Consider the following 24,795-nt stretch of genomic DNA (forward strand, 5'->3'; position numbering starts at 1 on the left):
GACAGAGAGGGGGAGCCTCAAACGCTTTCTGGTCTCTCTCTCCATGCAATAACCATGTCCCTTAGTAAGATAATGTGTTGTAGCCTTGGGGGCATGCTTTTCCATTTGGTATGTAGAAGCGCTGCCAGTGAGAAAGGAGCAGACATGCGTGTCTCCAAATCATAGTTAGAGTAGTGGGAGGATTTGGAAATCCAGTCTAATGTTATCCTAAGGAGGCAAGACAGGTTATACATCCTAATGTCAGGAAGATTCCAAAGGAGATGCGTGAACGCTTGCCTTTTCATATAAACTTAGAGATGGCTCTATTGATTTGTTTGGTATCCTTGTGTTTAATCAATAATGGAATCGTTTGTAATGGATATAATAGCCGGGCGAAGCTGACCATTTTAACTAAATGACATCGTCCCAAGAGCGAAAGAGGCAGATCCATCCAACTATCTAATTCCTGAGAGAGCTTCTGGAAGAGTGGGGGGTAGTTCAAGGTATATATAGAGGAGGGAATCTTGCCTATCCTGATACCCAAGTACGTGATATGGGATGAAGCCAATGTAAAGGGTGAGGACGAAGCCCAGATAGGCATAGATGTGGTACCCAGAGGGAGAATCTCGCTCTTTGAGTAATTTATCCTAAGACCTGAACATAGTTTGAATCTATCAAATGTAGAGATAATAGTATGCATGTCCAGTGTGGTGTTACGGGTAAAGATGATGACATCGTCCGCAAAAAGGGAGATGCGGAGTTCCCGAGGCCCAACCAAAATACCATGTAAAGGCGCAACCTCCAGGAGGTACCTGGAAAGGGGTTCCAGGGCCAGGTTAAAGAGCAACTGGAACAAGTGGCAACCTTGCCTCGTGCCCTTAAATAGGCGAAATTCGTCGGTGAGAGATCTAGCCACCCAGAGCCTGGCCGCAGGAGAGGTATACATGGCCCTGACAATGTGCGTAAAGGGCCCACTAAAACCGAAGGCCTTGAGAACCATGAAGTGCCAATCAAAATTCACATTGTCAAAGGCTTTCTCCACGTCCAGGGTTATGATCGCCAGGTCTGTCTCCGAGCGTATTCTAGCTTGGTCTAGGGCCAGGGGAACTTTCCGAAGATTGGAGGCGGCCGATCTCCCTTTGGTGAATCCGGATTGCGCCGGATGTATCAAGGAAGGCATAATCTGGGCAAGCCGGGACGCCACGATTTTGGAGAGGATCTTAACATTCAAATTCAAAAGGGATATCGGCCTATAAAAACCGGGTTCAAGGGGGTCCTTCCCTTTCTTGGCAAGGAGTTTGATTATGGCCTGGTTACCAGTGGGGGGATAGGAACCTCCAGACCAGATAGCCAAGTAGACCTCCAGCAGGGTGGGTCCTATGACCTCCAAGGTGGACTTAAAAAATTCCCCTGTAAGCCCATCCAGGCCAGGGGCTTTGTTTTAAGCTAGTAGTTTTATGGTGGCCTGAATTTCAGGGAGGGTCATTGGAGCATTCAACTTTTCCAATTGTGCAGCAGAGATTTTGGGAAGAGTTACATTATCCAAGAAAAAGCGGGCCTGGGTAGTGTCAAAGGGGTCTGAGGAGTACAGCTAGGCATAGAACTTACGCATAATAGTCTTCACTCCTTGCAGAGTGGAGTCCACCATGCCCGACGGGTCTCTGAGGGAAGCAATAGGAGTGGGTTTATACGGAGCCCCGCATAATCTCGCCTGCCTTATTTCCAAACGTATGTAGTGTAGCTGAGAAATGAGCGTGTTTGATAGATTCCAGTTTGTCCGCCCATGTGTCAAATGCTTTTTTGGCCATCGCCCACTCCTGTCTATTAGCAGAAGAGTCTGATGACAGCAGCGTGTGTTGGGCGTTCACTGGCTTGAAGATAACTTTTGGATGTTGTTTTTTTATATGCTGAGGCATAGGATATTATCCTTCCACGCAGGAAAGCCTTACCGGCTTCCCAGAATAAATTTGGATCGGAAACACGTTGTCCACGGAGTACTCAGACCAAGCCCGGGCTACATAAGTGTGGAAATCAGAGTTATTATACAAATATCCGGGGAATCTCCACAGATGGGACTCAGCTTGCCTATCAGGGGGAGTCCAATTTTAAGGAGATGGGGGCATGATCGGAAATAACAATGTCATGAGTTTCCGGGTCCTCAATTCTATGAACGACAGCATCAGAGCAAAAGAAGTAATCTATCCTTGTGAATATATTATGAGGGTGGGAATAGGTATATTCCCTATCAATGGGATGGTGGAGACGCCAAACATCCGTGAGGTTCAGGGAGTCTACAATATTAGTTAGAGGGGTCAGGACAGGGGCATTGGAGTAAGTGCTCTTTGATCTAGTCAAGGATTTATCTAGTAAAGGGTCCCTGAGGGAGTTAAAATCACCGCCAATAAAATGTGGAATGTTCGGGAATTGAAGAAGGTGGGCCGAGAGTTCCCGATAAAAGGATTGATCGGGAGCATTGGGGGCATAAACATTGGTCAATATCAGTTCTCTATTATTCAATTTTAAATGAGCCGAAATATATCGGCCATGATCGTCAGAGGAAAGGGACACAATTTCGCACGACAGGCGTTTGTAAATTAAAATCAGGACTCCAGCTGTGTGCCCCACTGCCGCTGATCCAAGAACCGTACCCACCCACAGTTTCTTCATACGGGAAAAATCCGCTAAAGGCAGGTGAGATTCCTGGATCAGAGCAATGTCTGTTTTTAGTCTTTTAAGGTGTCGTAGAACTTTCATCCTTTTGTTAGGGGACCTAAGGCCCCTGACGTTCCAGGAAAGAATCTTCATGGAGGGTCAAGGGGAGTGAGTTGTGAAGCTGGGATAAAAAGTGTAACATACCCGCTCATGGCAGGGAGATTGGATGCTGAGTATGAAGGCGCTGCAGGTGTGCGTTTGAAAATGGCAGTGCTGTGGGACCATAATGAGACATGTTCCAACATTGAAGCCAGAGGGGAAGAGGAGGGATTAATAACCTTAAACAAAAGAAAATAGAACAAACAAAGAAAATCTTGAGAAGAACAAAGAAGCATCGTGGACTTCACTTTTTTCTGTATGCTGTTACTGTGGGATAGCCCTTGGCACAGACTCAAGCAGGCCTGGGTACTTAGCTACCAGAGTCACCATGACAAGAGGCAGGTTAACTCGCTGGTAGGCCCTTGAAAAGTTTGCCCAAGTCCTCCACAGTGCCAGCATATCACAACCAATAGCAAGGCCAAAGGCCAGTATGTATTACCATAACAACTGAAAATAAAAAAGTCGTGCGCCGTAACAGTGCGGTAAGTGCACCCACCAAGGCGGGCACCTTGTGGGCAGGCCAGGGAGCATCATAAAGAACCAGGTAGGAAAGGGTTAGTACCTTGTGCATCTTTACGGCACCCCAGTAATAGGGATGATCAAACTTTTCAAAAGTTCGGTTCGACCAGAACACCCGAACTTCCCGAAAGTTCGGCCCGGATTTCAGAACCCTATTGAAATCAATGGGACCCGAACTTCGGTAATCAAAAAACACCATTTTGAAGCCCTAAAACCCAATAAATGCCCCTAAAAAGTGCCTAGGGTTCTGGGTCATGCCCCAGGGACTTTTATAGAGAGCCAATTATTGAAAAAATTATTGAAAAAAAAAAAAGAGATTTCTTTGGATTTAGTTTCTGGGGGGTCTAAAAAGTGTACCTGTGAAGTTTCAGCTCTGTAGCATGTCCAGAACCAGAAAAAAAAGTTTGTATTAGAATTAATATAGAACATGATGGTGGCTTCTCTACTTTTACACCCGGCTTTTTGTTGCAGGCGTTTTAGTGGGCTTTTTTGAGGACATGTTTGGAGTCAGGCATGACATCTGAACTTCTGTGTAGGGGTATATATACACACACACATGTATGTATATACACATACACATATATAGGTGTGAAAGTAGCAGAAACCTATGCTTGCGCTAATGAAATAATTAACAGGCCTATGTCTCCGCTCCTATCACACCTACTGTATATATGTGTAAGCGTATAAATACATATAAGTGTGTGTGTATATATATACCCCTATACAGAATTTCAGATGTTTTGCCTGCCTCCAAAGACCCCCAAAAAATGCCCAAAAAACGCCTGCAAAAAGACACCTGGGCGTTTTTGTAGCAGGCGTTTTTTTGGGCATTTTTTGGGCGTCTTTGGGAGCAGGCATAACATCAGAACTTCTGTGTAGGGGTATTGGTGTAACGCTCCTGCGTTTTTAGTATAGGCTGGATTTGCAGCTGCAAAATCTCCACTAGTCATGTAGAGATGTGTTGAATACCAGATCCAACTCTCCAGGACTCATCACCGTGGGCCTGTCAGCTTCAACATACAGAGATGAGATGAGATGTTCCTGGAGTGATAGGATGTATATGATAGTATGAAGGTGATGTGCTTAAGGGACAGGTGTGAACAGTGACAAGGATGGTAATCACTTGATAGGTTTGTATAGGAGAGTTCAAGATGGTATTTAGGAATGCAGATAGGTTAGTATCGAGTATGCTAACAGGTGGTGAGGACAGCAGATGACAAATACAGGATAGACTAACCCAGTGCAAGGATAGATAGTAGTAGACAGGAGAGCTAGCAATCTATGCAGCAGTGCAGATGATAGATGGTAGTAGGCTCAAGAGCTAGCAATCTATGTAACAGTGCAGATGATAGGATAGTATGGATAGGTAGTAACAGTCCTTAATGTGCATAGGTAGATAGTGCAATAAGGTTATGGAGGGTTCCCCTGCAGGGTACTTATCACTTGTAATGTTAGTAGTTTAGAGAGGTCCAGTAGATAAGGAATGATCCGGTAGCGAGATACAGGGATCAGTAGCGAGGTTCCGGTCTGCTCCAGGTAAAGGGAATAGCTGGAGGTTCTGATCGAGAGACAGGCTTGAAAGCATGTAGATAACAAGGCAGGTTGAACGAACAATGTGAGTGAGACCGCCGGCGGTTGAAATAGCCGCTCTGCGGCGCTCAGCAGTGACATCATCGTTCTTAAAGATATATGCGTACCACCTGAAGAGAAAGGTGGGACGCATTACAGAGAAAGTGGTGATTAAGGGTACCGGAGGTACCGGAATCTTACAGTACCCCCCCCTTAAGGCCTGCTCCGGAAGGCCTATAGGACAGGTTTCTCTGAGTGTTTCGAGTGAAAGTTCCGTATAAGTCTAGGCGTATGAATATCAGAGGTATCTAGCCAGGTGTCGTCTTGGGGTCCATAGTTCTTCCATCTTATGAGATACTGGAGTCTTCCTCTATGGATGCGAGAATCCAAAATTTCCTTGATCTCATACTCTTCTCCGCCTTCAACTTGTATTGGAGGTGGAGGCAAGATGGTAGGCCTTATTCCTTGGTTAGGAACATGGGGCTTCAGTAGCGACACATGGAAGATGGGATGGATCTTGAGATCTGCTGGTAGGGTGAGCTGTACTGCAGCTTTTCCGATAAGTTTTTTAATTGGGAAGGGTCCCAAAAATAAAGGTCCAAGCTTCTTGCTAGGGATTTTTAATCTTAAGTTCTTTGTCGATAGCCAAACAAGGTCCCCAATAGCATACTGAGGAGAAGGTCTTCTACGAAGGTCGTAGTACTTTTTTTGTTGACTGTGAGCGTGTGATATAGTGGTATTGAGTAAACCCAAATAGTCTTTTATTTGGGTAAGGTAATCCGAGGCTACTGGGTTACTCGATGGCAGGATGCGTGGTGGAAGAAGAGTGGGATGAAACCCATAGTTCAAGTAGAACGGACTTTGCTTCGTAGTACTGTGGGTTGCGTTGTTGTAAGCAAATTCTGCTAGAGGAAGGAGATCCACCCAATCATCCTGCAAGTATGATGTGTAGCAACGTAGATATTGCTCAATGCACTGGTTGACTCTTTCAGTCTGTCCGTTGGTCTGAGGATGGTAGGGAGAAGTGAGCTTTCGCTCAATGCGTAAAATTTGACAAAGTGCTTGCCAAAATTTAGAGATGAATTGTGAACCACGGTCGGACAAAAGAGTTTTTGGAATTCCATGCAACTTAAACACATGTTTCATCAGTAGTTCCGCTGTTTGTTTAGATGAAGGTAGTCTACGGATAGCAAAGAAATGTGCCATCTTTGTCAAGTGGTCCACTGACACTAGGATGGTATTAAATCCTTTAGAGGGTGGTAGTTCTACTATGAAATCTAAGGACACAACTTCCCATGGAACCTGGGGTATTGGTAGACTACAAAGTAGTCCAGATGGTTTTGTAGTGTCAATTTTGGACCTTGCACAGATGTCACATGAAGAAACAAATTTTGTACAGACGTCTTCATATCAGGCCACCAAAATTGCCTGGTGAGCAAATTAAAGGTTTTCGTTATACCCATATGTCCTGCCATGGGCACATCATGCGATAACTCCAAGATCTTGGTGCGCATAGTAGGGGGTATGTAGAGTTTGTCATTGTAATAGAGGAAGCCTTCTGCATCAGTACTTAGTTGTGGTGGAGGTGAATCCATTCTTATACTGTGCAAAATCTCTTCCTTCAAGGAACAGACAACACCAATAATGCGTTCATAGGGTATTATGGGAATGGAAGGGATTTCGGCGCAGTTATCTTCGGTTAATCGTGATAGCGCATCCGCTTTTTTATTTTTGTCTGCAGGCGTGTAGGTCACTAGGAAATTAAATCTTAAAAAGAATAATGACCATCGTACCTGCCGGTGAGAGAGAGTCTTGTTAGTCTGATGGTATTGAAGGTTTTTATGATCTGTATATATGAGTATTGGTAACTGGGTACCTTCAAGCAGATGTCGCCAATTCTCCAGTGCCAGTTTTATGGCAAGCAACTCCTTTTCACCCACTGGGTAATTCACCTCTGGGCTGCTTAGTGATTTTGAAAAGAAAGCAACTGGGTGGAGTGATGAAGTGTTTGTTGGTCGTTGGGAGAGAACTGCTCCTACTGCCATATTTGACGCATCTACCTCTAGAATATATTGGAGGGATGGGTCTGGATGGCGTAGTATGGGAGCAGAAGTAAAGCTTGATTTTAACAAGCAGAAAGCTTGATTTGCTTCTTCTGACCATTTGAATGTTTTTTTTTATACTTGTCAGTTGTGTGAGAGGTCTCACAATAGCGGAAAAGTTCTTGATGAACTTCCTATAGAAGTTCGAGAATCCAAGGAATCGCTGTAGGGCCTTACGAGTTGTTGGTATAGGCCAGTCTAGAATACAGGATATCTTACTCATATCCATCTTAATTCCAGTTTTGGATATGAAGTATCCTAGAAATAATATTTCTTCTTTATGAAATAGACATTTTTTTAATTTCACATATAGTCTGTGTGAGAGCAGTCTGGACAACACAAGTCTTACATGTTTTATGTGTTCAGGCATAGATCGAGAATAAATAAGTATATCGTCTAGGTATACTACAACACAGACATCAAGTAAGTCTCCAAAGATGTCGTTTATGAATCTTTGGAAAGCTGCGGGAGCATTACATAGCCCGAATGGCATCACAAGGTATTCGAATAGTCCGTATCTGGTTCTGAATGCTGTTTTCCACTCATCCCTGTCACGGATTCGGATTAGGTTGTATGCCCCTTTCAGGTCTAATTTGGTGAAATAAGTAGCCCCACGCACCTGTTCAATAAGTTCAGGGATGAGCGGCAAAGGATAGTGATCCTTTATCGTAATCGTGTTTAATTGCCTATAATCGATAATAGGCCTGAGACTGGAATCCTTATTGCGGACAAAGAAAAGTCCTGCAGCAGTGGAAGAAGTAGAGGGTCTAATGAACCCTTTTGTCAAATTCTCATCCAAGTATTCCTTGAGATGAGAAAGTTCATCCTGTGAAAGGGGATAAACATGACCGAAAGGCAATTTGCTGTTAGGGAGTAGATCGATAGTGCAATCGTAATCCCTATGGGGAGGCAACACTTGAGCATTTTTCTCAAGGAACACTTCAGACAGATCCTGATAGCATAGTGGTGCAATTTCATCTGACACCACAGACAGAATCTTCCCATAAGATGGGAGGTTACACGTATTCTCACAATAGTGAGAAGGGAAAACCAAAGTCAGTTTTTTCCAATCTATGATTGGTTGGTGTGTGTGTAACCAGGGAAGTCCCAAAATAATAGGAAAATGGGGTGAGGATAGTATGTCAAAGGTGATGGTCTCCACATGTGATTCGTTGGTAGTGGCAAGGAGTGCCTGTGTCTGGTTGGTGATTGGACCAGAAGACAGTGGAATACCATTAATGAAACTAACAGAAACAGGCTTAGATTTTGAAATAATAGGTATTTTATTTAAGGTAACAAAGCGTGTATCAATATAGTTTCCACAAGATCCAGTGTCGACCATAGCCTTGGTGGTGATCCTAGTTTGGTCCCACTGTAATATTAAATGAACAAAAAGATAGGGGTTAGAAAAGGAAGTCGTTAATCCTCCCAGCAAGACATGTGAACACTCACCCTCTTTTTTGCGGACAAGGGGACAGGTGCTTATCAAATGATCCGAGGATGCGCAGTACATGCAGAGATTTCTGGATGTTCTTCTAGCTCGTTCAGTAGTCGTTAAAAGTGGGCGTATGGTTCCTACATCCATGGGAGTAGGGTCAACGGCCGAAATCTGAGAAGGACTAGACAATGGCATTCCCATCTTTTCAGCCCTTCTTTCTCGCAGTCGTCTGTCGATGTTGATACTAAGTTGTATCAAGGCCTCCAAGGTGCCAGGTACATACGCTCGGGCGAGCTCGTCTTTAACAGCTTCCGATAACCCGAGTCTGAATTGAGTTTGCAAAGATGTGTCATTCCACCCTGAATCAAGGGTCCATCTTTTGAACTCAGATACAAAGTCTTCTACAGGTCTCCTTTCTTGTTTTAAGGCCCTCAACTGAATATCAGCAGTACTCTGCCTATTGGGGTCATCGTATAAACTAGCGAGTTCTGCTAGGAATAAGGAATAGGTGTTGAGAATCTGATCATTATTCTCAATAGAGAGTCTGCCCAGGCCCGTGGATCACCCGTCAAGTATGAAATAACCGTACAGACTTTTATTTGATCAGTGGGGTATGTACGAGGTTTTAACAAAAAAAGCAATTGACATGCGTTTTTGAATTCACAAAATTTTTTCCGAGCACATGTAAACACTAAAGGAGGGTTTATTTTAGGTTCAGGAGGCTGAACAGCAGTAAGCCGTGAGAGCTGGGTTACCTGCTGTGTCAGAGTCTGATTCTTTTCTTGTACGTCAGTCAGAGCAAGTATTAACGCTTTTACTTGTTGTGTTAATTGTGTCACTTGAGTGGGTAATTCTGCTGAATCCATTTTTAGGGTTCGTTCAATCTGTAACGCTCCTGCGTTTTTAGTATAGGCTGGATTTGCAGCTGCAAAATCTCCACTAAGTAGTCATGTAGAGATGTGTTGAATACCAGATCCAACTCTCCAGGACTCATCACCGTGGGCCTGTCAGCTTCAACATACAGATATATACACACTCAATGAGATGTTCCTGGAGTGATAGGATGTATATGATAGTATGAAGGTGATGTGCTGAAGGGACAGGTGTGAACAGTGACAAGGATGGTAATCACTTGATAGGTTTGTATAGGAGAGTTCAAGATGGTATTTAGGAATGCAGATAGGTTAGTATCGAGTATGCTAACAGGTGGTGAGGACAGCAGATGACAAATACAGGATAGACTAACCCAGTGCAAGGATAGATAGTAGTAGACAGGAGAGCTAGCAATCTATGCAGCAGTGCAGATGATAGATGGTAGTAGGCTCAAGAGCTAGCAATCTATGTAACAGTGCAGATGATAGGATAGTATGGATAGGTAGTAACAGTCCTTAATGTGCATAGGTAGATAGTGCAATAAGGTTATGGAGGGTTCCCCTGCAGGGTACTTATCACTTGTAATGTTAGTAGTTTAGAGAGGTCCAGTAGATAAGGAATGATCCGGTAGCGAGATACAGGGATCAGTAGCGAGGTTCCGGTCTGCTCCAGGTAAAGGGAATAGCTGGAGGTTCCGATCGAGAGACAGGCTTAAAAGCATGTGGATAACAAGGCAGGTTGAACGAACAATGTGAGTGAGACCGCCGGCGGTTGAAATAGCCGCTCTGCGGCGCTCAGCAGTGACATCATCGTTCTTAAAGGTATATGCGTACCACCTGAAGAGAAAGGTGGGACGCATTACAGAGAAAGTGGTGATTAAGGGTACCGGAGGTACCGGAATCTTACAATTGGCGATGGTTTGGTAGCCAAGGGGCCATTTCCATCCACATGGAGGGAGCATATGAAATATTCCGCTTCCGAAGGATCCTGAAAAGACAGCTGATCGCCGGAAGGTGATCGTAGTCGAAGGGTAGCGGGGTATGCCAATGTGAATTTGATCTGTGCTTGATGCAGCTTGGAGCATACAGTCTGGAAAGCCTTTCTCTTTTTAGCCACTTCAACCGAATAGTCAGCAAAGATCAGTATTTTTATTCCATCGATCTGGAAAGATTTGGTTTGTCTGAATCTTTGGAGAATCGCCGATTTATCGGCGTAGTTCAGATATTTTGCTATAATTGGTCGCTGGGTGGAGCGCTCGGAGGAGTGAATCCCCATGTGGTGGGCCCGTTCAACCACACAGATGCCTTGGAGGCCCAAGGCCTCAGGGATTTTCTTGGCGCATAGGTCGGGAATCGCAGATGACGGCTGGGATTCCGGCACCCCAATAAATCTGAGGTTGCTCCTGGGAGCTCTATGTTCTAGATCCTCCAGTTTTCGCAATATAAATTGGTTTGTCTTGTCCTGGGACTGTTCAAAACTTTGAAGTAGTTATGAAGTAAATAGATGTGATATTCCTCAAATCACAGTGAGCACAAGTATTTATTTATTTAATTGGATTTTGTGTATTAATATAACAATATTGTATTAAACAGCACAGTTCCAGAGCACAATGAAATCTTTCATTAATTGCACAGCTGCACTTGCACTAACCACCTAGCACTTTTCAGGAGGGTATTATCAATCTCCCAGAATGTTTTTTATTTAGCACAGTGCACTTTAAATGTTTATGTTTTATTACGTATGATCACTAAATTGGATGGTATACAATATATGCACTAGGGATGTACCTTCAGGATTGGAAAAACCATATGATTTAGGTACACATATATACACATAGTGCACTTTATCATTTTCAATTTTATATTCCCCTTGAGCAGGTAGCGCCACATACCAACTTCTCATGTTGATGGTAGCCTGGGAGGACTATGCCTCCACCAATGCAGCCCATCTTACTACTGATCCGAACCTTTACTGGAAGGCGGGTAAAGCTTTTCTTAGGGGAAAAATCATCTCATATAACTCCCAATTGAAAAAACATACCCGTCAGCAATTTCAAAGGGCTGGAGCAACACTACGCTTAGCACATGAAATTCTAACATTAAATCATACTTCTCAAGCTGCAAAAACATGGCAATTGGCTAAGTCTTCCTTTGACCTATGGGCAGAACAACAAGAAGCGGCCAAGTCATCCTACTATACACTGTGCTATCATGATGACAAATAATAGTAGAGCAAATGACAATCTCAAACTGTCAGACATCAGGCATAAAGGTAGAGAGCACCAGTGAATCATATAAAACATATAAAAACACAATAAATGTCCCATAGTCCTTCCAGCCACAGATAAAAAAATTGCTGATGTATAGTCCAATAGACATCCAATAAATCGTGAAATCTACAGGAATCACCTCTGTATCCACCACCAAGTGCCAGGGATAATGTAAGGAATGGCAACTCACCAGACCACCATGCTCATCTATTCTCATAAATGAGCAGGAATCGCATTCATATAACTGGACCAGCAGAAGTTATATAAAGTGTATGGACCAATTGCAAGGAATCGCCTCCTAGTTCACCAAAGAACCTTCCCCGAAACTCCAGTGCATGTAAGGATAAAATAAAGCCTCCACTAATGCAATATGTCAGCAACAATTTTATTTCTTCATATAAAACAATAGCAATTGCACTCACTTTTGGTAGAATACAGATAGGCACATCACACAGCAAAGGTGGGGTAGACGACTGTTACCACGGCGATCTGGCTCCACACCAGGACAGAAAGCTCCGGGAGTCTCCGACACCGTAAATCTTAAAGCCGGGTACATCGTCTGGCCACGCGCTAACGCGTTTCGTCACTTCTGACTTCAACAGGGGGCGTGCTATCATACCTACGGACATAAGGCTGGTAAGCTACTAGCTAAGCTATGTGCGGGCACCAACAGTCCCACGCATATCACTGCTCTTACTGTAAGTCCGCTAACAGTACCCTTATCACATCACCACCGGATATAAGCAAAACGCCTGTAGACCATTATACTGCACTCTACTCTTAAGTCCCTATCGACCAAAAAGCCACGCAGTCATTACTGGATAAGGTCCAGCTGCCACGACTTACGCAAACGGACTTAGCAGCCATAAATGCCCCTATATCTGTAGGAGAAATTAAAAACACCAGCTTGTCCTTATCATCAGCTAAAGCCCCTGGCCCTGATGACTACTCAGCCGAATTTTATAAACTCACCAAAGATTTAATTCCGATACCTTGCTTCATGTCTTCACATCCATGTGGGAAGGTGGATCTTACCTCCTGGCAGGCTCACAAGCCCATACCAAACTAATTTCTAAAAAGGGTAAGGATCCTCTGCTCCCAAGCTCATATCGACCGATATCCCTAATTAATGTTGATGCCAAAATCCTCTCCAAAATAATTGCGATGTGTCTAGCCCTTCTACTTCCCACCATTCTTCAACCCGTTCAATCTGGATTTGTAGCTGGTCTCTCGGCGACCCTGAACATTCAAAGGGTTCTATTAGCATTCAAACCAGCCAAAAAACACCCCCAAAAGGATGCGGCCATCATTTCCTTAGACGCAGAGAAGGCATTTGACAGCATCAGCTTTGCCTGGCTTTTTAAAGTAATGGAGACATTTGGATTCTCAGGCCCGATACTTCAATTCCTACAGCAAATGTACAAATCCCTGACAGCTAGACAATCTACCCCTGACTTCATTTTGGACTCCATCCCCTTAACAAAGGGAACAAGACAGGGCTGATCTCTATCTCCCCCTCTCTTTAATATAGTAATCAAACCCCTCTCCAGGATCCTTAATTCCCCCTTTGGGAGTCAGTGTTATCCCAATGGGAGACCAAGTCCTTCAATCTGCTCTTTTTGCGGACAATATAGTGCTGTTCTCCACCAACCCTCCATCCGATTTTCTCAGGCTCAAGGAGTTATTTGCGGCCTTCTGTCTCAGCTCGGGCTTTAGGATAAACTTTGATAAGAGTGAGGTATTTGATCTACACCCACATTTATCTAAAAACTGGCGCGGGTCATCCCCCTTTGCTATAGCTACACAATTTATTACTTACTTGGGAATATGCATAGCCTGAGACCCTTCTTCATTGTATTGTCTTAACTACCCACCTATTATTTCTAAAATTACTACTGAGTTGGAGGCCTGGGCGACCCTCCCTCCCTTGAATCAAGCACTCTTACCACTTTGCAATCTAGGAAGACTTATATTAATATATTTTGTTTTTATAAATTGATGTTTCAAGCTTAGACATGCCTCTCTTTTGATCATTCTTCTTTTGAAGGCCATACAGAACTTTTAACCGTGACTCCTCCATTCTAAAGCAGAGGATTTGCAATTACACTACAATATATACCTCTCATTTGAGATGTTTAGAAGAAAGATTTGTATTTTTTAATACTGGATCCAATTCACAATATGACTTCATGGTGGACCAACAGCACGGAATAATTAAAAACCTATACAATGTAAAATTACAGCACTAAAGGGAAGTCACAGGAAATCATGCTTAGGGATTGATTTGCAAATTCACGATCCAAGCTAAATTGTTTTACATCTTTTTTATTTCTCACTAAAAGCAATAAACCTAAAAAACAAAAAAGAAAATGGAACTGTAACTTTTGACAACCTGTTATTTGCTTTATATATATATATATATATATATATATATATATATATATATATATATATATATATATATATATATATATATATATATATATATATATATATATATATATATAAAAAATTAAAAAAAATAAAATGAAACATACATTTTAATTTTCTACTGTCTGAAACATTATTTGTATACTGCATACAGTATACAGTGGGTAATGCATTCAAATGATGCATCACCCAGTGTCAATGCAGGTGACTAATCAACTGAAATGGTTACTGCAGCTAGTTGGCAACCTGCCTTTGGATATAAAATAAAAAAGGATCAGACTAATCAAGCTTTTACTAAAATTGCAGTAACAAAAAATCAAAGCACGTGAAATTCAAACTGTAGACAGGAAAATGTGATAACTCCGATTTTTTCCGTTAACACACAGGCACATACAGTAGGTGCTTCAATGGGCACGTTTTTGTTTGTTGAGGTTTCTTGTGGTAAAAAAAAGCCAATCTATTGGGCTTTCACTATGCCACAGAAAAATGTAACCTACACTATGGGATTGATTTACTAGAAATTAAACTTGCAAAATCTGGAGTTCCTTTGCACAGAAACCAATCAGCTTCCAGTTTTTATTTTGTCAAAGCTTAATTGAACAAGCTAAAATTAGAAGCTGATTGGCTACTATGCACAGCTGCCCCAAGTTTTGTACTCTCCAGTTTTAGTAAATCAACCCTAATTTTGCAAAGCAGCATGTTCACATCTGTGTGTTCCAGGGCACAATGGCGCAGGTGCATTTGGTTATACTGTATGTGTACCTTAGGGTGGATTATGGTTATACACGCTCAAAATGTGAATTTAGTGCATGTTATTTGCAATGGTATGAATCCAGCCTTGTAGATTTTGCAGAGACCAATTTGATGTGAAAAACATATGCACATAAATTTTTATATTAAAAATATCACGGGAAACTCAGTACTCATGCTTAGCACGTATACAACTGGTACTGTCTGTAGATGATTAATAAAACAAAATCTGAAATTACTATCTCTGATGTTAAAAGTAAGTGCAATTGGGTTATCATGATGGGTACTGTACAATATGTGTGCAGTAAATAGGCTATTGTTACAATATGTGAGCAACAAATGGGCAACTGTTGTAATACACACAGCCAATGAGAACAAATCCAGATGGCCAGTGAGACTAGTGTTATTTAAATTGGTAGTTAGTGTGAAATGTGCCCCTTACCTTGGTGGTCAGTGGGAGTTGAAATACTTCATTGGTCAAAAATCCTCCTTACATTGGTAATCAATAGGAAGGATATCCCTTACAAAGGTGGTCAGTGAGAGGTAAATTCCCACTTATGTAGGTTATCAGAGGGGAAAATCTCCCTTACAAGGGTAGTCAGTGAGAAGTAAAATCCCCCATTATTTTGGTGACCAGTGAGAAAAATACTCCTTACACTGGTGTTCAGGGGTAGGTAAATTCCTCCTTACATAATAATCACTAGATAGAATCCTTCTTACACTGGTGATCAGTAAGAAAAATCTCAGTTACCTTAGTAGTCAGTGAGAAAAGTGGCCCATTACATTTGCAGTTAGTGGAAATAATGCTGCATTCTTCCCATTGACAGCCAACATAGGAGGCAATTTATGTCACTGAGCAGCAGTGTAAAGTGTATTCCTGACATTGTTCATCAGTAAAAAATACCCCTTACATTGCCCCTTACTAAGATCGTGGTTATCAGTGGTGACACTAACCTGCCCTGCAGCAAGCTTCTTCATCCTGTATACTGGCATTGTGAACCCTGTCAAGTGAGTGAAGAAGTTATGGCTATCTGAATAATCCTTGGCTTAGAGTATACCTTGTCAGTGGCGATACCCAAGGCAGAGTGCTCCCAGGAATGGCACTGCTTGGAAAACATGAAAAATAGCCTAAAGTGCAATATGCTGATTGAAAATTTTAAATAAATAAATATTTTAAATATTTATTAAATAATAAATACTAAATATTCATATTGATTATTTTACATTCATCTAACTGGAAAAAAGAAAACATATTTTAACAATAAGTTTTACAGTCCGGACCATAATAAATTAAGAATATATATACACATTCAGAATACTTTTTTTTTTTTTTTTTTTTTTTTTTAGTTAATGTTATTGGCATCTGTTGATAATGATCTCCTTTGCCTCTCTGGTCTGATAAACATCTGTATGCCTTTTTACCAATTCTTGTATATTCCTTCTCTTATTTCAAGCTCTCTGGGAATGACACAAAGAAACCCGCAGGCAAGCATGCAGAAAGGGTACAGAACTTCTCTTCACTACTTATATCACTAACATTCAAAGCCCATGAAATGAACTGCAATCATAAAAGAAAATACAAAGGGATTTGTCTCAAACATGCAGAGAAACACAATGAAGCTTTAAATAAGTGATTAAAACAAAAGACTTGATTCCCCACAAATTTTCATAAAACAATGCCACTAATCAGTTTTTTTTAAATTAGCTCAGTTTTCTATATAGTTGCAAGGACAAAAATGCATTAAGCAGCACCCATAATTCTAGGCTGTCATTATGTCAGCTCTTAGCTGTGCATTTAATGCAAACACTCAGCTTATAGATCTGTTCCTTAGTGATTCATTGTTGAGAGGTCTCTCTGAAACTGACAACTGGGACTGTATTAGAGAAAAGTATGATATCCAAGATTAGTACTACTGATCTTGTTCACTAAGACAACTAATCCCACTATACTTTTTCTGTTCTGTGATGGGACAGTTAAAGTATTGCATGGGATTTTAATAGTTTTAATTAAACCTTGCACCAGAGTCGTGTCTAAAGACTGTGGTGGTGATGTACTAAAACTGGAGACTGCAAAATCTGGTGCTACTGTGTATGGTAGGCAATCAGCTTCTAATTTCAGCTTGACAATAAAACCTGGAAACTGATTGGTTTCTATACAGTGCTCTACCAGATTTTGCATGCTCCAGTTATAGTATATTTTCCCTTTGTATCTATATCTATCTATTTATCTTGCTCTGAAGCCACTCTTTTTTGCTGGCCGTACAACAACTCCCATGCTGACAATATCACATAAAATGATGAAACAGCTATCCTGCATAGTATGTGAGGACATTAAGGGCTGACCCACATTTCAGAAATGGAGTGGGTCACTTGTAAGCAAATGCAGACAGGGTGCCTGTGAATATTTTAGCCCTATATGCACTGCATTGTTATTTATGCAGACAGTGAGTTACAGGCTGCCCAGTGGGAAAGGGTTAACTGTATCTCCTGGGTTTCTTGCTTTGGCATGCATCTGCTGGGCGCTGCCCCCCCCCCTTCCTATGCTTAAAAATTCAGGAGGGATACTCGGTCTAGAGGAGTTCCAGCCATATGGGAAGCAGGGAAGACTGACAGCTGAAGGGGTAACCTGATCCTCCAGCAACCACTCAAGGGCTCTGCTCCTCTTTGCCTTCTATCCTGACTGTCATTACTGAAGCTTGCATGCCTGAGGAACTTGCCAACATGCCTGGGGCTGCTGAGACCTGTACACCTCCCTGCAGCACACTGGCTCTGGAGATCTGCCACTGTGGACTCTGCTGTGTATAGACTCTTGCCTGTGCAGGTACACTGGGGCAGCCATAAGTCTGAGATAGCGATTTGTTTCAGGAAAAGACTCTGTTTTGGAACTGTTATGCTGAGCGGTTTAAGTAAAGCTTTTAAAACTTGTCCTAGCCTGGTCTAAATTTACTTAATAGGGTTGCATGGTGGTAATGACATTTGGAAGAACAGGGCCTGTAATGCACACAAAGGAATGGAAGTGGTGACATGCCATTACTAGGGGCAATAAGTACAAGAGAAGGATGATATGACAGCCAGACAGCAGGATAATGCTACCAGCAAGAGTGATGGGTCTCATGCATAGTGAAGGAAGTGGTCGGTGCCCCAGCGTAATAACATGTACTGTACATTCTAAACATTCTTGTAAAAACTAGAGGAAATTAGCTAACAAATGTTACCAATGCAGATTTGCCAGTCTCATCCAAGTTTAGTGCCGAGTCGATGAATGAATGGTTACGCAATTTTCTTTTATCAATAGACCCCTAAGTGTATAAGTATTAGTAGCAACATGCCATCTTCAATACATTTTTAAGAGAATAGGTTCAATCCACAAAGCTTTAACAGAAGGATATGGATTTCTATTTTAGCAATGCAGCTATAATTTTCAAATCTGGTTGCACTCAGTTGAAAATTACTCTCATTAAAATAAGTATCTTTATCCTGATGCGGAAGTTTTGTGAGTTGAGCCTATTGCATAGAATTTACACATTCTTTCTTTTTTTTTACCTTATGTGTGTCGCCTGTCTGTGCAGTGTGGAAAAAACAGTGTGTTGCAGACAGATTTTAGGAAAGTGTCTTGTGTGCGTTCTAAATGTTGCACAGCATGCACCAAATTCATGTACTTGTCTAGAATTTGTACTTGAATTTGGCGCATTTTTAGGAAGAGACACTTTCACAAATTCTGTCATAAGTCAGTTAGCACATTCCCTAACCACCTGCTGCCAATACTTGTTGTACAGTTCTGGAAAAGTTCTAGTTTAAAAGATAACTCCACCTTTGGCAACATGTAACATGTTCCCAATGCTGCAGCCGCCTCCTCCCCACTCTGTGGCAGCAGTACAGGGAGAAGTTCCTCCTACTAGCTGCCACTGTATGAAAAACACACACAGACGTGTCATTACGTGTGTCTGAATGATCTAAAAGCCCCGACATCCTTAGCTGCTCGCGACTTGTATTTGTCAATGAACTACCATGTACTTTTGTGTAGCACTGTAGTAGTTCATTGAGTGTTTCTGTTAGAGAGTTTTGGCTTACCCGCATGGGATATACAGGTAAGCCCATACACTGACAGTGTGCAGGAGACCTGCATGGCATCAGCGATCTCCTGATTGCTGGTGCAATGCTTTCCAGGCTCCTGAAACAAAAAATAATAAATGCCCATTTTTTTACCTGCAAACAAATGTGCATTTATTTATTTAATCATTTTAGGTGAACTTATCCTGTGTGCATAAAAGAAGGTATATTGAAAATAAATGACAATCCACTAAAGGTACAGTTGCATTCCTAAAACTAGTACAGGTGTCAGGCTCAGGATACCTTTTGATGACCTCTGGTATAGAAGAAAATATAGTCAGGTTGTGGTTAAAACGTGCAAAGTCTGAGTTGACAACTGGGGTCATACAAAGGCCTGAAGACATGGGCATCCGCAGGTAGGGGCAAGGGGGGAAAATGCCCCCCCCCTGGAATCTCAACTTCCCCTTTCAAGTGGTTGTTAAGCCACTCTATACCATCCTGTCTGGTCTGTTTAATAATCATGTGTGTCTGTGTATGTGTTTTAAAAAAATAAGCCGTTCTTTACCAGTTTCCAGAGGGCTGAGCACCGCTCACGTGACCCGTTAGCTCTCTCCTCTCCCTGTCTGACAGCTGCCTTCAGTGGGCGGGGCCGAGGATTCCTCACTGATGTCAGTTGGGAGGGGAGGAGGAGGAGAGAGGTGACGGGTCACGTGAGCGATGAATGGCGCTCTGAAAGCTTGTAAAGAACGGCTTATTTTTTATAAAACACAGACACAGGGGCACACAAGATTATTAAACAGACTGTAGATAGAATATGAAACTTTAAATTAAACTACAGCAGCAGGAGGGGAAGGGGGATGGGCACTGACATAAGAGCAGACAGGCAGGGAGAGAGGGGGAGAGAGGACAGAGGAGGACAGGAGGCACATAGACTGACCACAGTGTCAGGGCTCAGCAGCCATGGTATACTGTGATCAGTTTACAGAGGGGAGGACATAGCCAGGCAGGATCAGCCAGTATTTCAGGTGATAGAAGGGGCCAAATTAAAAAGCAAAGCACTGTGCTGTATAACATGATTTAAAGGAACAGAATCAATTTTTTTTTTAGGTTAACAAATGCTTTAAAAATAAATGCTGCTGTTTTCTCTTTAAAAATAAATACTCAAAATAAGTATAATGACTAAGCCCCTCCCCTTCATGAAATTGTTGAAAAGGGGTGGAGCATGGGTGACCTTAAAATGATGCCCCCCCCCCCCCCTGGAAAAAGTTCTGCGGACGCCCATACCTGAAGACATCAAATTCTGCCTCTTGTGCATTGATGGTAAATACTAATTAAAAATGAGGAGCCACTAATTTGAGGGGTAAAACTGGGTAGGGAAAAGGGTAGGAGAAGTGAAAAAGAAAAAATGGAAAGAAAAAAGAGGGGAAGGGGGAACCCAATGGGAAGTTTACTGAGCCTAGTGAGGATCTTAATCAAAAGACCATTCACTGGTTAGAGGAAAGGTAGTAGTTTAGCAAAAGTTTGAAAAGTCAATCCAGGTGTACCACAGTTCCAGGAACTTCTGATAGCACTCATGAATAGTGTTGAGCGAACACGGACTGTATTATTCGTGTTCGTACCGAATAATTGGATTTTTTTTACCCGAACACGGACACGGACACTTTACTGTATGTTCGGGTAAAAATCCGTGTTCGGTCGTTTTATTTCCGGGTTTTGCATGCTTTGGCGCTCTTTTCATGGCGGGCTTTCAACAGCCAATCAACAATCGTTTAACTGGTGTGCCTTAAGCCATCCCAGCCATGCCTGCAAATGTCTTAGTAGCTGTGATTGGCCGTCTGAAGCATGTGACCAAGTCTTTATAAGTTCGAGGCAGCCGCCGCAGCAGCGTCATTCTGCTGCTTAGCTAAGGGACAGAGCACACATCAATGTGCTGGCTGCTGATTAGGGAAAGATAGGCAGGAAAAAACCATTTGTGTCCGGATAGAATTGAGGGACAGGTCGGAGTGTTTAGGCAGGGCGAGTTGTAGGCATTTTAGGGATAGAGTCTGCTGAATTATAGGGTCAGTGTCTTCTACAAACTACAATCGATATTGCTGTGTGGGGGGTGGGGTGAATCTGCACTCAATCCTGATCTACGATCTCTTCTCAATCCTGTTAGGGACAGAGTCTGCTGAATTTTAGGGAAACTGTGTTCTACAAACTACAATCGATATTGCTGTGTGGTGTGGGATTGGAGATAGGCAGGTGTCAGTGATCCACATCCATTTTTCTGTGTGTGAGCTGCAGTGAACACAATCTTTTTGGGCTGCAGTGAACACAATCTTTTTGGGCTGCAGTGAACACAATCTTTTTGGGCTGCAGTGAACACAATCTTTTTGGGCTGCAGTGAACACAATCTTTTTGGGGTGCAGTGAACAAAATCTTTTTGGGGTGCAGTGAACACAATCCTTTTTGGTGTGCAGTGAACACAATCTTTGTGGGGTGCAGTGAACAAAATCCTTTGTGGGGTGCAGTGAACACAATCTTTTTGGGGTGCAGTGAACAAAATCCTTTTTGGGGTGCAGTGAACAACATCCTTTTTGGGGTGCAGTGAACACAATCTTTTTGGGGTGCAGTGAACAAAATCCTTTGTGGGGTGCAGTGAACACAATCTTTTTGGGGTGCAGTGAACACAATCTTTTTGGGGTGGAGTGAACAACATCCTTTTTGGGGTGCAGTGAACAAAATCCTTTTTGGGGTGCAGTGAACAAAATCATTTTTGGGGTGCAGTGAACACAATCTTTTTGGGGTGCAGTGAACACAATCTTTGTGGGGTGCAGTGAACACAATCTTTTTGGGGTGGAGTGAACAACATCCTTTTTGGGGTGCAGTGAACAACATCCTTTTTGGGGTGCAGTGAACACAATCTTTTTGGGGTGCAGTGAACAACATCCTTTTTGGGGTGCAGTGAACACAATCTTTTTGGGGTGCAGTGAACAAAATCCTTTGTGGGGTGCAGTGAACACAATCTTTTTGGGGTGCAGTGAACACAATCTTTTTGGGGTGGAGTGAACAACATCCTTTTTGGGGTGCAGTGAACAAAATCCTTTTTGGGGTGCAGTGAACAAAATCATTTTTGGGGTGCAGTGAACACAATCTTTTTGGGGTGCAGTGAACACAATCTTTGTGGGGTGCAGTGAACACAATCTTTTTGGGGTGGAGTGAACAACATCCTTTTTGGGGTGCAGTGAACAACATCCTTTTTGGGGTGCAGTGAACACAATCTTTTTGGGGTGCAGTGAACACAATCTTTCTGGGGTACAGTGAACAGAATCTTTGTGGGGTGCAGTGAACACAATCTTTGGGGGGTACAGTGAACACAATCTTTTTGGGGTGCAGTGAACACAATCTTTGTGGGGTGCAGTGAACACAATCTTTTTGGGGTGGAGTGAACAAAATCATTTTTGGGGTGCAGTGAACAACATCCTTTTTGGGGTGCAGTGATCAAAATCCTTTTTGGGGTGCAGTGAACACAATCTTTTTGGGGTGCAGTGAACAAAATCCTTTGTGGGGTGCAGTGAACAGAATCTTTGTGGGGTGCAGTGAACACAATCTTTGGGGGGGTACAGTGAACACAATCTTTTTGGGGTGCAGTGAACACAATCTTTGTGGGGTACAGTGAACAGAATCTTTGTGGGGTGCAGTGAACACAATCTTTGGGGGGTACAGTGAACACAATCTTTTTGGGGTGCAGTGAACACAATCTTTGGGGGGTACAGTGAACACAATCTTTTTGGGGTGCAGTGAACACAATCTTTGTGGGGTGCAGTGAACACAATCTTTGGGGGGGTACAGTGAACACAATCTTTTTGGGGTGCAGTGAACAACATCCTTTTAGGGTGCAGTGAACACAATCTTTGTGGGGTGCAGTGAACAACATCCTTTTAGGGTGCAGTGAACACAATCTTTGTGGGGTACAGTGAACAGAATCTTTGTGGGGTGCAGTGAACACAATCTTTGGGGGGTACAGTGAACACAATCTTTGTGAGGTGCAGTGAACACAATCTTTGTGGGGTGCAGTGAACACAATCATTGTGGGGTGCAGTGAACTCAATCTTTGTGGGGTACAGTGAACACAATCTCATACTTCTGAAGATTTGAGGGTGCTGCCTGTTCCATACTCCCCCTACTCCTCATCTAGCCTTTTAGGGGTACAAACAATAGTAATTGGGGCCTAGTGTGGTTGTGTACGTGTGATATACATACACTTTTTTTGGATCATATTTTCTATTCCGCTATTTAATCAAAAACCTTTGGGGATCAGTTAAATTGGGGGATAGTCTGTGTTGGTACGTGTGAGAGAGATCCACCTTTCCAAGTTGTTGGGGTTCATCTCATACTTCTGAAGGTTTGAGGGTGCTGCCTGTTCCATACTCCCCCTACTCCTAGCCTTTTAGGGGTACAAACAATAGTAATTGGGGCCTAGTGTGGTTGTGTACGTGTGATATACATACACTTTTTTTGGATCATATTTTCTATTCCGCTATTTAATCAAAAACCTTTGGGGATCAGTTAAATTGGGGGATAGTCTGTGTTGGTACGTGTGAGAGAGATCCACCTTTCCAAGTTGTTGGGGTTCATCTCATACTTCTGAAGGTTTGAGGGTGCTGCCTGTTCCATACCCCCCCTACTCCTCATCTAGCCTTTTAGGGGTACAAACAATAGTAATTGGGGCCTAGTGTGGTTGTGTACGTGTGATATACATACACTTTTTTTGGATCATATTTTCTATTCCGCTATTTAATCAAAAACCTTTGGGGATCAGTTAAATTGGGGGATAGTCTGTGTTGGTACGTGTGAGAGAGATCCACCTTTCCAAATTGTTGGGGTTCATCTCATACTTCTGAAGGTTTGAGGGTGCTGCCTGTTCCATACTCCCCCTACTCCTCATCTAGCCTTTTAGGGGTACAAACAATAGTAATTGGGGCCCAGTGTGGTTGTGTACGTGTGATATACATACACTTTTTTTGGATCATATTTTCTATTCCGCTATTTAATCAAAAACCTTTGGGGATCAGTTAAATTGGGGATAGTCTGTGTTGGTACGTGTGAGAGAGATCCACCTTTCCAAGTTGTTGGGGTTCATCTCATACTTCTGAAGGTTTGAGGGTGCTGCCTGTTCCATACTCCCCCTACTCCTCATCTAGCCTTTTAGGGGTACAAACAATAGTAATTGGGGCCTAGTGTGGTTGTGTACGTGTGATATACATACACTTTTTTTGGATCATATTTTCTATTCCGCTATTTAATCAAAAACCTTTGGGGATCAGTTAAATTGGGGGATAGTCTGTGTTGGTACGTGTGAGAGAGATCCACCTTTCCAAGTTGTTGGGGTTCATCTCATACTTCTGAAGGTTTGAGGGTGCTGCCTGTTCCATACCCCCCCTACTCCTCATCTAGCCTTTTAGGGGTACAAACAATAGTAATTGGGGCCTAGTGTGGTTGTGTACGTGTGATATACATACACTTTTTTTGGATCATATTTTCTATTCCGCTATTTAATCAAAAACCTTTGGGGATCAGTTAAATTGGGGGATAGTCTGTGTTGGTACGTGTGAGAGAGATCCACCTTTCCAAGTTGTTGGGGTTCATCTCATACTTCTGAAGGTTTGAGGGTGCTGCCTGTTCCATACCCCCCCTACTCCTCATCTAGCCTTTTAGGGGTACAAACAATAGTAATTGGGGCCTAGTGTGGTTGTGTACGTGTGATATACATACACTTTTTTTGGATCATATTTTCTATTCCGCTATTTAATCAAAAACCTTTGGGGATCAGTTAAATTGGGGGATAGTCTGTGTTGGTACGTGTGAGAGAGATCCACCTTTCCAAGTTGTTGGGGTTCATCTCATACTTCTGAAGGTTTGAGGGTGCTGCCTGTTCCATACCCCCCCTACTCCTCATCTAGCCTTTTAGGGGTACAAACAATAGTAATTGGGGCCTAGTGTGGTTGTGTACGTGTGATATA

The sequence above is a fragment of the Pelophylax lessonae genome, assembly GCF_965119305.1.
Source record: "Pelophylax lessonae genome assembly, chromosome: 4".
In the NCBI taxonomy this organism is placed as follows: domain Eukaryota; kingdom Metazoa; phylum Chordata; class Amphibia; order Anura; family Ranidae; genus Pelophylax; species Pelophylax lessonae.